We start from the raw sequence: 14,007 nt of genomic DNA, 5'->3' as shown, positions 1-14,007 counted from the left end.
CTAGAAGTCTTTGTGACCTCAGATCCAACGTTGCCCAAGGTGTGTATCGACTAAGAGTGTGAATGAACGTACCTGCTCTGCAGGGAGAAGGTTGCTCATGACCATTATTTGGTTAATGTCCATCAGGCAACTGGAAGAGTGAAGGGAGCTGCCTGAGGAAGCTTCAGGAACAGTGTTAGGGGATGTAATCCCGCTATTAGGGGATTAGATACCCGGAAAGTAGGGCCCTCATATGTGCTTGAGAACATTGCTCAGCTAGTTTATCCAAATCAGTTCCTGTCAAGATAGATTGAACTATACTCCTTCTAAGAACCTATAACAACATAAACACCACACACAGGGTTTAATAAAAGCAAAAAAAAAAGTTAGGATTCTGGTGTATTCACCTTTAGGGCATGAAATTCCAAAGGCCAGCTTCTGTTTAAGTCAGAGCCCAAGCATTAGGAGAGTCCTAGTTTGGATCCATTGATTTACTCAATGGGAAGCAGCCTTGATGATCTAGCAGTGCAATGATGACTGCAGTAACTATCACCTAGCTGTGATAAAAAACACTTCATAGAGCAGTTTCTGGCAGCTATTCATAGGGTTGTAGCCCCAATGGCTTCATGCTTCAAGCACCAGACACAGACCAGTGTCCTGTAGCAGGCAATATCTGTAGGGAGCAACACCCAGCATAGGGGCCATGGCTCTGGTAGTAGGCAAAAATGCTACAGATTCCTGTAGGAAGGAATTTCTTACAGGAAAAGTGCTATAAATTCCTGGAGCAAGAGGGGCCATAAGGATATAGAGGAGATCAGCCTATAGTGGGATTAGTAGGGTACCAACACTGCCCTTTTCTGATTGTCTTTCCATGAGGACTTGGTCTTTGCCCTTTATCCCTAAGACTCTGGGAGGAGTTTGTTGAGGAAGAAAGACCCTGATGGGCAGAATCTTTAGCAGCTGAGGTAGGCAAATGTCTACCTCAGTGGGCCCTTGCCAGGTCTCTCTGTATTACACATGACTCTCCTGTGTGAAGAGAGGTCGGCATGTTTGGGACAGGACTTTTGTTAAACTTTTAGGGAAAAATCCAAGGGCATTTGTGTGGAAAATTGTGAGTCATCAGCTGGATGTTTGTGGGTTAAATATTACATTGTTGCAGGAAAAGTTTACAACTGCCTCATGGGACATGCAAGAAATAAGACATTACTTAATTTTATTTAAATCAAATGATATCTGATTTTGAGGCCCTGTTCTGCTAGGTTGTTAAAAAATTCTATCTTAGTCATTATGGGTTCCTCACCCTCACCCACTAACCCCTCATGTTTTTGCATAAAGCAAAAAAAGAAAAAGTTGGTGGAGGGCTTTTGTAGAAAAGAAGTGCTCAGGAGTGAAAAACAGCTCTTTTCTTTGCATCCTGAAAATAATGGGGGGCAATTTCTCCAGTCTTTGGTCCACATTATCACTTGTATGCCCATTGTCCAAGCTGGATCCCTGGAGTCTGAGGACTCTGCTGCCTCTGGGCTATGCTTGGCACTGCATTTTTTGCTGAAATTGGACATAGCCATTCACCTCCCTGGAGATGAAATGGGTCTTGGATCCCACCACTCAAGGAAACGGCAAGAAGACCTCTGTTCTTTTCTTGGTCTTACATAAACTTCACCTCTCTGGGTGCTTCAGTCACCATTCTGTGCCCTGCTCTCCCCCCATCACACACACACACACACACACACACACACACACACACTGGCATGATTCAATAAACTAAGACAGGAAGACAACTTCCTGTCTTCAGACAACTTCAACAGGCATAGGAGTATGTTCCCTTTGGATGGGGGGAGCTATATTTCTCTTATTTTTCCTGATTCTTCTGCAGCAGGAAAAATAAAACAAAAACATCTCTATACATTATTCTGCCATGAAATTAATAAGTGAAAACGACTAGCAGACTAATATCATTGGGCAGCATGCCAATCAATGGCTGTGCAGGATTCTTTGAAATTACAGTGTGTGATATGACGGGCACAATACCATGAAGAGGGTGATAGCTGTAGCCTAGTAGGAAAGTACACATTGGTGCATGTGTGTGTAGTCCTTCTTGGAAGGAAAGGTGGGTAATTAATAACTTGAACTCATTTCATTTTCGAAACAATAAGGCAATCATGCTGGAACAGAGACTAAATTTTATACACATATTCCAGGAAACCAGATGAACAGCAGTGTTCACCCATGTACTTGGTACCAGCTACATAATTGCAGGGCCTAATGTAAAATGAAAATGCGGGGCCACTTGTCCAAAAGTTATTCAGAATTTCAAGACAGTGATGGCAGAGCACTAAACCAAGTACAGGGACCTTCTGAGTGTGGAGCCCTGTGTGACTGCACTGGTCACATGCCCATGAAGCTGGTCCTGCTTGTGACTATCAGCCAGGTGAGTAGGATTTTCTCCTCACAACTTAAATCTCCAAATAGGAAAACAGTGGGTATTTTCCCACAGAACATATTTAATCCAGTAAAGGGATGATTATTTCCTTGAACGAAACTGTCTCGCCAATCTTTGAGGTCATCTTAAAAAAGAAATTGAGTTGTCTTTTGTATTAAAAAAAATTACCATCACACCACCACAGATAAAATGTTGCCATTGTCATTCTTGTTGTTTTAGTCTTGGAAGGGATTGGGGCACTAACTCAAGGCATACCCATTATACAAAGGTTTGCATTATGTTTTTACATGTATCAAATATTTACTTAGCTGGGATACAGGGAAATTCATTTCCTAGACCAAATTACTAAAACTGTAGGCACTTTAAAATGAAGCCATTGGAGCTGTAATTATATAAAAAAGATATTTGGAAAAAAAGATATTTGGAAATGATTATGTAGTTAATTTCTCTATCATCAATCAATCTGCAGTAACAAGTGGTTTAAATTGGAACAGAAAACAATTTAGATGAGAAAAAGAGAAAGGTTCCTGCCAGTAAAGCTAAAAATATATTAAGCTTAATTTGTTAGAAAGATCTGATTTTTTTTCCCTACAGATACTGAAAAAAGGGACAGAAATCTCTCTGTTTAGAATTATTTATATGGGCCTACCTGGATGATTTTTCAAAATTTGTTTAATTAATTAATTTTATTTTTGGCTGCGTTGGGTCTTCGTTGCTGCCTGTGGGCTTTCTCTAGTTGCAGCGAGCGGGGGCTAGCGGGCTTCTCATTGCGGTGGGTTCTCTTGTTGCGGAGCATGGGCTGTAGGTGCACAGGCTTCAGTAGTTGTGGCGCACACGCTTAGTCGCTCTGCGGCATGTGGGATCTTCCCGGACCAGGGCTCGAACTCATGTCCCCTGCATTGGCAGGTGGATTCTTAACCACTGTGCCACCAGGGAAGCCCCTACCTGGATGATTTTTTTTTTTTTTTGCGGTATGCGGGCCTCTCACTGTTGTGGCCTCTCCTGCCATGGAGCACAGGCTCTGGACGTGCAGGCTCAGCGGCCATGGCCCACGGGCCTGGCTGCTCCACAGCATGTGGGATCCTCCCGGACCGGGGCACGAACCCGTGTCCCCTGCATCGGCAGGCGGACTCTCAACCACTGCGCCACCAGGGAAGCCCTACCTGGATGATTTTTAAGCTCATCTTCCAAAGCAGAGTTTCAGTGCCAGCTCTGTATTTATGAGAAAGGGATAATGTCTCCACCTATTGAATATATGTTTCCTTGCAACCACACATTTGCCCTTAATAATAGGATTAGTGATTGAGTTTAAGAGGCAGAGCCAAAATTATTCCTTGGCACACACAGTATGGTCCAGAGATCAGAAGCATGAGCATCACCTGGGAGCTTGTCAGAAATGCAGACTCTCAGGCCCAGCCCAGAGTCTGCATGTTAACTGAACCAGAATCTGCATGTTAACAAGATCTCCAGAGGATTCTTATACACATTATAGCTTGAAAGGCACTGGGTTAAGCAATTATTTACATTGAGAAAGCTCTGGGAAGGTTCTCCTGTCTTCAAATATTAACTCCTCTTAGGTTACACAGTGATCGAAATGTAATCATTAAATAGTCTTTGGATTTCTCTTCTTGTAATACTTCTCAAAAGAATAACAGTAACAATACTATAATTTTACAGGTGTGTTGTTAATTACCATTTCCAAAGCACTTTCATACCTGTGATCTCACTTGATAACTTTGTGATGGGTAGCCCATTAAACTAATGAACCCTAATCATTCTACCAGTAAATATGAAGGTAGGTCAATATTGTATTGCTCTTGCCTAAGACCATTAAAAAATCAAAGAATACTTTGGTGGTAATCATTTTGCAATATATAAATGTATCAAATCAACACCTTGTACACCTTAAACTTACACAATATTATGTCAGTTATATATCAATAAAGCTGGGAAAAAACTGCAAGAATAATATATAGGTACAGTGAAATCCAACTAAATGAGTGCAAAATTGACATAAGAGTTTTGAGATAAAAGATAATATAGTGAGGATATATTTCTAAGCATGAAAATATAGAAGGGTTCACAGAATCCCAGAAAGAATCTTCATCATTGGGTAGATTTAATTATTATGTCTAAAATAACATTCATTCTAATTGTTGAAGTGAAAAGAAGTGGCTCTGGAAGCTACATATGTGTTCATTTAAAACAGGTAACAACTTGAGTTAGAATTAGCCTAAGAAAATGCAGATATACAATGCAAAAATGAGAATGGAGGATCTATTAACTTGGGAACTATAAAAACAGGTTTGTAGATATATCTGGACACTGACTGCTGTAAAGGTTTTTCTGCAGATTAAGAAGGTGACATTGGGGCCTCCCTGGTGGCGCAGTGGTTGAGAGTCCGCCTGCCGATGCAGGGGATACGGGTTCGTGCCCCGGTCTGGGAGGATCCCATATGCCGCGGAGCGTCTGGGCCCGTGAGCCATGGCCGCTGGGCCTGCGCATCCGGAGCCTGTGCTCCGCAACGGGAGAGGCCACAACAGTGAGAGGCCCGCTTACGGGGGAAAAAAAAAAAAAAAAAAAAAAAAAAAAAGAAGGTGACATTGACCCAATAATGTCACTTACTACAATCATCTTTGATTTTATTATACTGTACCTCTAGGAGGAATTTAAGCCTGTTATAGGTGGCCTATTGCATCCTAAGACATTTAGGAGGAACTGAGATAAAGCTATTGTGGATTATGGTGGCTCTAAGTCCAGTCCTAACAATTTTGTAGTTTCCAAATAAAGTTCTCAATGGAATCTTTCTAAATTGAAAATCATTAAATAAAGTGACACAGACAGGGGTTCTAACTGGGGGAACTGTTTCCCAAGATGAGAAATGTTAAGCATCTAGTGAAAAGCTAAAACTTTTAGGCTCACTGCCACAGGTGATATGTGGCTGCAAACAGCGTAAGGTGTAGTCCCTGGCTTAATGGAGTTTGCGATCTAATTAGGAGATAACATATATTTGTGTAACAGATAATTAAAATGCTAGTCAAATGAGTGATACAGACAGTAAATGTTAAATTAGAGCAAGACGGCCAGAAGCCGAGTTGAACTAAGATATGGCAATTAATATCAGATGACCAAGGTTTGAGGCGTGACTCAACCACTTAAGAACTGTAACCCTGTTACTTGACCGCTCTAGACCCCAGTTTTCCACTCTGTAAAATCAGGATAATTACAAAAGCTTTCTCTAGGCTGTGTTAAAATCTAAGTGAAATAATGTACAGATGGTCTTAGGAGGATGTCTGGCCCATAGATGTTAGCTAAGAAATTCACCTTCCTCATGACTGAAGGACCTGGGGCAGAAAGAGCATTGGGTGTCTGAGGATGGGCTTACTGAAAAGGAGTAGCTAGAAACATAGAGGCCACCAGCTTTGTCCACTTCACCATTTGCTAAAGGTCATCCCTAAAGGGAGACCTGGGTTGTTTTCCTCAAAGGATACAGCTCAGCTTTGATGGTACTTCAAGCTTTGTAGAGTACTAAAAGACAGATCTCATTTCATTGCTTACCATCCCCTGACATGCCCAACCTAATCTCTATAATCTAAAGTACCTGTGGATTCCCAAGGCCCAAGCCAGCAGCTTTTTAGGGTTAGAAAGAAGATTGGCATCAGTGAGTTGCAGTGATGAAAGGAAAGGGGACCAGAGAGAACGTGAAGTAGCAGAACCGGTTTCCTTGCTAGCCCCTGCACAGTACTGCCACCTGGTGGTTATTTAATAAACCACAATATCTCTTCCTCCCATAGTCTTGTCCTAAAGTACAGCCTTAGTGTTAACGGAGAGAACGTGGTGATGCACTGTATTCGTTTCTGGTGACTACTGTAACAAATTACTACAAAGATGGTGACAACAGAAATTTATTCTCTCATAGTTCTGGAGGCCAGAAGTCCAAAATCAAGGTGTGGGCGAGGCCATGATCCCTCTAGAAGCTCTAGGGGAGAATCTGTTCTTTGCCTTTTCCAGCTTCTGTTGGTTGCTGGCCGCTGTTCCTGATCTTGTGGCTGCATCACTCGAATCTCTGCCTGCCTCTTCACATGGTCTTCTCCTGTTCTGTGTGCCTGATCTTCCTTTGCCTCTCTCTTATAGGGACACTTGTAATGGCATTTAGGGCCCACTTGGAAAATCAAGGATTTTCTCCTCATTTTAAGATGCTTAGTTCAATGGACATCTGCAAAGACTCTTTTCCAAATAGGGCAACATACACAAGTTCCAGGCATTTGATGTGAATATCTTTTGGGGACCATTTTTTGGCCTAACACATTTATTCTTTATTATCATTTATTATACAGTGTTGGTAATGAATATATAAGGTCGATTGGGACTTCCCTGGTGGCTCAGCAGTTAAGAATCCACCTGCTAATGCAGGGGACACAGGTTCAAGCCCTGGTCCGGGAAGATCCCACATGCCACAGAGCAACTAAGCCTGTGCGCCACAACTACTGAGCCTGCGCTCTAGGGCCCGCGAGCCACAACTACTAAGCCCGCATGCCACAGCTACTGAAGCCCACGTGCCTAGAGCCTGTGCTCTGCAACAAGAGAAGTCCCCGCTCGCCACAACTAGAGAAAGCCCACGCACAGCAATGAAGACCCAACGTTTCTTTGGTTTAATAAAAACAAAATTATTTAAAAAAAAGAAAGAAAAAGATTGATCTGCTGGCCAAGGCAGGCCAAGAGGATAGGATGCAGGATATAGAGTTTTGAATTTGGGTGTGGGGATGAGATAAGGAGGGAAAAGTCTAGAGTGTCAACTTTTCTAGGGAAGGCCAGCTTGGGTGGGACAGCTCAGTGAGAGACCCTGCGTGGTTGGGAAGCAGCACAGAGGACTCTGGGCACATGGTGTGGAGGAGAGAGTATAGAAAGGGCAAGAAAGCGGTGGTGAGCTAAGATTTAACTTTTGTTTGTTTTTAATAAACTGAATGTGAGTGGTCCTAACCCTTAAAATCCTCTATATGTATAAGGAAATGGGCACTCTCAAACACTGCTGGTGAGACTGGTGGAGTCGGTAAAATCCTTTTGGAGAACAATTCTAGATACATATCATATACCTCCATCCAGTAATTCTAGGTCTAGAACTCTATTTTAAGGAAATGATCAGAATACAGGAAGATTTATGCACAAAGACATTCCTTATGTCCTTTTTACATGGTGCTCTTGAGTGTTTGCAAACAACTCAAATGTCTACCTTTAGAAAGTAATAGTTGAGTGGATTATGGTTCATCTATATGATGAAATATTTTATAGTCATAAAAGAGTATTTTTATGAAAAGTGTACCATAACATGAAAAATGCTTTTATGTGAGATGTTAAGCAAAATAAGTAGGAATTATGAATACATACATACATACTTTACACAAATATTAATTCTAAATTGATTCAAGATTTTTAAAAATATGTATATGTGACCTCTTTATATGTATAAATACATATTGAACTCTCAGAAATTGTGCATAAATATTTAGGTGACATAACCACCTTTTGAAAAGCACAAACAGGGACTTCCCTGGTGGTACAGTGGTTGAGAATCCACCTGCCAATGCAGGGGACATGGGTTCAAGCCCTGGTCCAGGAAGATCCCACATGACACGGAGCAACTAAGTCTGTGTGCCGTGACTACTGAGCCTGCGCTCTAGAGCCCGCGAGCCACAACTACTGAAGCCCGCACGCCTAGAGCCCGTGCTCCGCAACAAGAGAAGCCACTGCAGTGAGAAGCATACACAGTGCAATGAAGAGTAGCCCCCACTTGCTGCAACTAGAGAAAGCCCGCTGCAGCAACAAAGACCCGATGCAGCCAAAAGTAAATAAAGAAATAAAATACATTTATTTATAAAAAAGCACAAACATCATATCATTTATTTTTGTATTCATCTAGCTCAGTAAAATCTTGCCTCCTGAAGCTAAATATTTTTCCCTCTATGTTTATTTCAACTTTTGTTCCCAAGCAGTTAGGCTTAAAAATTTGTAGATATATACAGTGAGTCTGTGATACATGCTGAATTACTACAGGAACTGCAGCTATAAATTGAACAAATATGGGTGAATGGGCTTGGTCCTAAAGGATGTAAGGGACTTTGACAGAACCAAATAGAGTGGCAGCACTGCCACTGGTCTTGGAGCTCATGGTACTTGGATTTTAGCAGTGATACAGAAGAGACTTCTTAACAGAACTTTTTTGTTCATCAATCTAAAGTATTTAAAGTCAATTCATGGTGGAAATCTAATTAAAGGTCAATATAGAAAAATGTTCTTATACTGATATTTAAAAACATGGAGATACCTCAGAATAAGCAATAGTGATAGAGTTAACCAGGTACTTCCTGACATTAAACAAATACAAATATATATATATATATATATTTTTTTTTTCCTTAATAAAGAAACGTATTAAGCTGCCCTCTCAGCACAGCCAGCAGCACGTCTGTCTCCTAATCTGAAGAAATTTATTGATATGGGAAAAGGCTTACATAATAAGAGGGGTAAAAAATTGTATGTGCCAGATAACCTTAACCATACAAAAATAAATAGAAAAAAAGACTGGAAAAATATACCACAGTGTTAAGAGGGGTTATCCATAGCTACTGAGTCTTTTTATTATTTATTTATTTATTTATTTATTTTTAATATTTATTTATTTATTTATTTATTTTTGCTGTGTTGGGTCTTCGTTTCTGTGCATGGGCTTTCTCTAGTTGCGGCAAGCGGGGGCCACACTTCATCGCGGTGCGCGGGCCTCTCACTGTCGCAGCCTCTCTTGTTGTGGAGCACAGGCTCCAGACGTGCAGGCTCAGTAGTTGTGGCTCACGGGCCTAGTTGCTCCGCGGCATGTGGGATCTTCCCACACCAGGGCTCGAACCCATGTCCCCTGCATCGGCAGGCAGATTCTCAACCACTGTGCCATCAGGGAAGCCCTACTGAGTCTTTTTAAAAGTTTTTTCTTATATTTCTAATCATTCTACGATGACATGTACTTATTTTAACACCCAAAAGAAATTCTTTCAGAAGTGAAAGAATAGCAGGAAATGCTGCAGAGGGGCTAAGCATAGTGTGAATTGAAAAGGAGTCACAGAATTTGGGAACCAGAGGTGGTGTTTCAATAAACAGGGTATCAGACCCCAAGTATTGGGCTTGGATTACTGAGGCAGGCTTGGGTTGAACTGTAGCCCTGCTACTTCACATTTCAGTGACACTGGACACGTAAGTTCTCTAGACGTCAGTTCCTTTGCTGCAATCACTGCTACTCCAGTGGGAAATGCTACCAGGCAGTCTAGTGGAGTTATCCATCTACTCGGCATCACGGTTACAGGGACATAGTATGTCCAGATGAGTGTGACCATCAGGGCAGCTTGCAGTATGTAGAAAGCAACACTTATAACCCATTTTATCTTGGCCAACTGAGCTGTCCGTGCTTTCACGTGAGTTTTGAGCTTATCAGTCATCTTGTTGATCTTGCTCTCCAGCCTGGCGTATCTGGCAAACTCGTCCATCATGTTGACTGTGGAGAGCTCCTGCTTCATAGCCTGTATCTCTGCTCGCATCTTGAGACTCCTGCTCCACGTCCTTCTGCAGCACCCTGGACATGAAGGAGGAGAAGGACGGGAGGAGGATCCTGAGTACATTGCACCCAAACACGAAGCTGAGCCCCCGCAGCCAAGCCCAGCGGTCGGCCTCTGCCGCGCTCATCTCTCGGAGGCTCACGGCGGCGCCAGCTCGGCTAAAACAGCTCCACCTGGGACCAAGCTGACGGCCGCGCGTGCGCAGTGAGCCCAGCGCCTCGCAGAGGTGCACCGCCACGCCTGCGCACTGCCTATTAATACTTAATAGTAATAATTATTACTTACATAATATTTAGATTTAGAACTCCTATACCCATTCCTGTCCCCATCTGCCCCACTCTTTCCACTCTCATAACTAACCATTTTATTAGTTTCTGATATATCCTTTCAGTGTTTCTTTATACAGATACAAGCAAAAATAAATATATATTTTCATTTCTCCCCTTTCTTATACAAAAGGTAGCATAGTACTATACACTATTTTGCATCCGGCTTTCTTCACCTAAGTACATCCTGAAGATACAGAGCTTTCTCATTCTTTCTTACAACTTCATATAGTATAACATTCAATTATATACTATTTTAAAAAATCTAATCCCTTATTGGTAGACACAAGTTTTTCCCCCGTCTTTTGCTATTACAATGAGAAAATGTACATACATTATCCATAAAGTGCAGATATGTCCTTATCGTGAATAAATTTGCAGAAATGAAACTGTTGGCTCAAAGGGTAAATTCATTAAATCTTCATTCCACTTAGAGTTTTAACCTGCTGTATGCTGTGAGGAAGTGATGGAACTTTATCTTTTTCTATAGTATAGATACCTGGTTGTGTCAACACTATTCATTTAAAAAATAAAGTTCATCTTTACCCCACTGATTTGATTTTGTACTAATTTTCTGTATGTATTTGGTTCTATGATGGACTTTCTCTTTTGTCCCATTGGTCTGTCTATTCATGTTCCAGTGACTCGGTGTGTACATTTAAAATTTTGCAAGTTTAGCTCAGCATGGTTTTATTAAGGAGGGTGCAGGTACTATAAGAAAGAGACCCAAGATTGTACACAAGTAGTTTAACAAGATAGAAGTTGGTTTCTCTTTTAGGTTAACAGAGTAGAGGTAAGTGGTCCAGGGCTGGTAAAGAAGCTCTGCCATGTCTGCGTCCAAGGTGGCTGCTTCATCTTTTGGCATCTCTTAGCCAGCAGGATGGGAAAAAGGGCCAAAGGAAAGCATGAACTTTCCCTTTCAGTGTCACAATGTGGAAATGGCTCACTATGATTTCCAGAACTTGGTCACTTGGCCACTCCAAGCCACAAGGGAGATGGGGAAATGTAGTCTCTTGCTGGATAGCCACCTACCTGGCTACAACTTAGGAGTTCTATTAGATAATAGGGGGAAATGGTCTTTACTACAATGGTGGCCTGATGGAAAGGACTCCAATGTTGAAGGTACTGGTGTTAGGGGATGCACTGACTGAAACTGCCCACCCTGGCCAGCACCACACTAACCATTTGCATGAGTTATTTTATGACAGGAGGTCCTGGTAAGGAACACGGAACTAACAAGCCACCACCAACCGGAAGAATTCGGGAAAGGTCAAAAGGAGACGCCAGTCCATATGTCCTACTAACCTCCCAGAATCCTCCTCGCTGGAATCCATCTTGGCTGAGTGATGCACGCACCACCAGGAAGGACCCTGAGTCAGAACAATTGGCCAGAGCCAATCCAGAAACTAATCCCATCACCATAAAACCTGAGACTGTGAGCCACATGGCAGAGCAGTCCTCCTGGGTTCCCTTACCTGCTGCTCTCCGCCCGGGTGCCCCTTCCAATAAAGTCTCTTGCATTGTCAGCGCGTGCCTCCTCAGACAATTCATTTCCAAGTGTTAGACAAGAGCTCACTCTTGGGCCCTGGAAGGGGTCCCCCTCTCTGCAACAGTGAGGCACTGTAACCTGAAGAATGGCATAAACTCTTCCCTCCAGGGGACTAATGCAAAGGTGTCTAGGGTTCATATAGGCTTTACTTTCCTGCCCTCACAATTTTGGTGTTTTTTCCCCTCAGAATCATATTTATTGTTTCTTAGAGCTCCTCTCTCTCTCTCTCTCTCTCTCTCTCTCTCTCTCTGTAGGTGTTCTCATATGTGTGTGGGTTTTTTTTTCCTTTTACTTGTTCTTTTCTCATTGCTTTACTCACATGTCCTTGGAGATATCAATCTTTTTCTGAGGCAACTCTTGGGGCTTGTTAATGAAATAATTTGCAAAAAGAGGCCTCCCAGAGAACAAAAACAAGAACCTGTTTATACCTCTGAACTTCCTACATCCCTTTCCTTGTTATCCCACTTGAATGTGATAAAGAATGGATAGCTTAAGTGGCCCAAATAAGTGACCCTTTTACATTTGCAGAAGATGAAGTTTGCATATGAAATGAGATCTGGGTTATAGAGACTGCTAAGCTAAAGGATAGGGATAAAGCCAAAAAGAAAAGATCCTAAAGCCTTAGGGAGACCATATTAACTAAACTGGAATACTTTAGAGAGTGAAAGGAGGCACTAAAGCAATTCAGTATATATGAAATATTTATCTACTGATCAACAAATTGGCTTTATTATATTGGTAGGCTATAAAACAGTTCTGTTAAAAACTAACTTCAAAAATAAAATTCTTGGGCCTCCCTGGTGGCGCAGTGGTTGAGAGTCCGCCTGCCGATGCAGGGGATACGGGTTCGTGCCCCGGTCTGGGAGGATCCCATATGCCGCGGAGCGGCTGGGCCCGTGAGCCATGGCCGCTGGGCCTGCGCATCCGGAGCCTGTGCTCCGCAACGGGAGAGGCCACAACAGTGAGAGGCCCGCATACCGCAAAAAGGAAAAAAAAAAAAATAAATAAATAAAAAAATAAAAAAATAAAATTCTTTCTAAAAATAAAAACAACATATATCACTGTACATTAAAGCAAAAAACACTTACTTATATTGATTATCTGAACATTAAAAAATAACACAAGCAGAATTTTTTTAGTATATATTCACATACTTTAATCAGTTTCTTAGCTACACCTGTCTCTAACACCATGTTACCAATATTTTTCTGAAAACGTATTTTTTCCAATATGGTCGTAATGTTTTAAATTTTTTCATAAAATTGCCTGCAATTTGTTTCACAGTTGCATTTTATGGTTAATAAATTTGAAATTGCAAACACCTTCAATTGATTCTTCTCATCACAATGTTTTTAACTGAGAAAACACCCTCTACAGGAGAAGAAAAAAATTCTACTAAATGGAAAACATTCTCAATACTAATATTTTTATTAGAAAGTATATATACTTCAGCTCAAATATATTCACAGTTTCTGTCTTTTTGCCTCCATTCAGAGTACCTCTCCTTGACTGATGTTTCTATAAGACAAAACCTTGTCCATTAAGTTATCTCTACTCTTAATTCCTTTGACTGTTTTGATAAATTTAGATACTGCAAAATTTTAGGATGTCTCAACTTCATTCCATTCTGGAGCAGAATATCAAGTTACCTAATTAAAAATAGAATCCCCATCAAAAGATTTCCTCTACAACTTGAAATATCTCTAAGAACAGTTTGATATAATTTCAAAATCAAATGTTGTACACCATGAAGGCTTCTCATTCTCCAGTCTTCCTTGACCCTTTCTACAAGTGTATGTATTAGCTCTTGGTGTCCTAGGTTGGTATATTAGTTTTCTATTGCTGTGTAACAAATTTAACAGTTTAAAGCAACACCCATTTATTATCTCACAGTTTCTGTAAGTCAGGAGCCTGGGCTTATCTTGGCTGGGTAATCTGCTCAAAGTCTCACCAGACTACAATCTAGGTGTTGGCCAGGGTGACAGTCTCATCAGAAGTTCAACTAAGGAAATATCCACTTTTCTCAGAATGTTGGCAGACTACATCTCCTTACAGTTGTAGGACTGAGGTTCTTGTTTTCTTGCTAGCTATTTACCAACGGCTGCTCTCAACTCC

At 41.4% G+C, this 14,007-nt stretch overlaps 1 pseudogene; it reads right to left on the bottom strand.

Moving 5' to 3' along the window:
- Positions 1–9,594: 9,594 nt before the first annotated feature.
- Positions 9,595–10,144, bottom strand: LOC132482375 (guided entry of tail-anchored proteins factor 1-like; annotated as a pseudogene).
- Positions 10,145–14,007: the final 3,863 nt, after the last annotated feature.

This window comes from Mesoplodon densirostris, chromosome X, assembly GCF_025265405.1.
Source record: "Mesoplodon densirostris isolate mMesDen1 chromosome X, mMesDen1 primary haplotype, whole genome shotgun sequence".
Lineage (NCBI taxonomy): Eukaryota > Metazoa > Chordata > Mammalia > Artiodactyla > Ziphiidae > Mesoplodon > Mesoplodon densirostris.
This window is presented reverse-complemented; position numbering and strand designations above follow the sequence as displayed.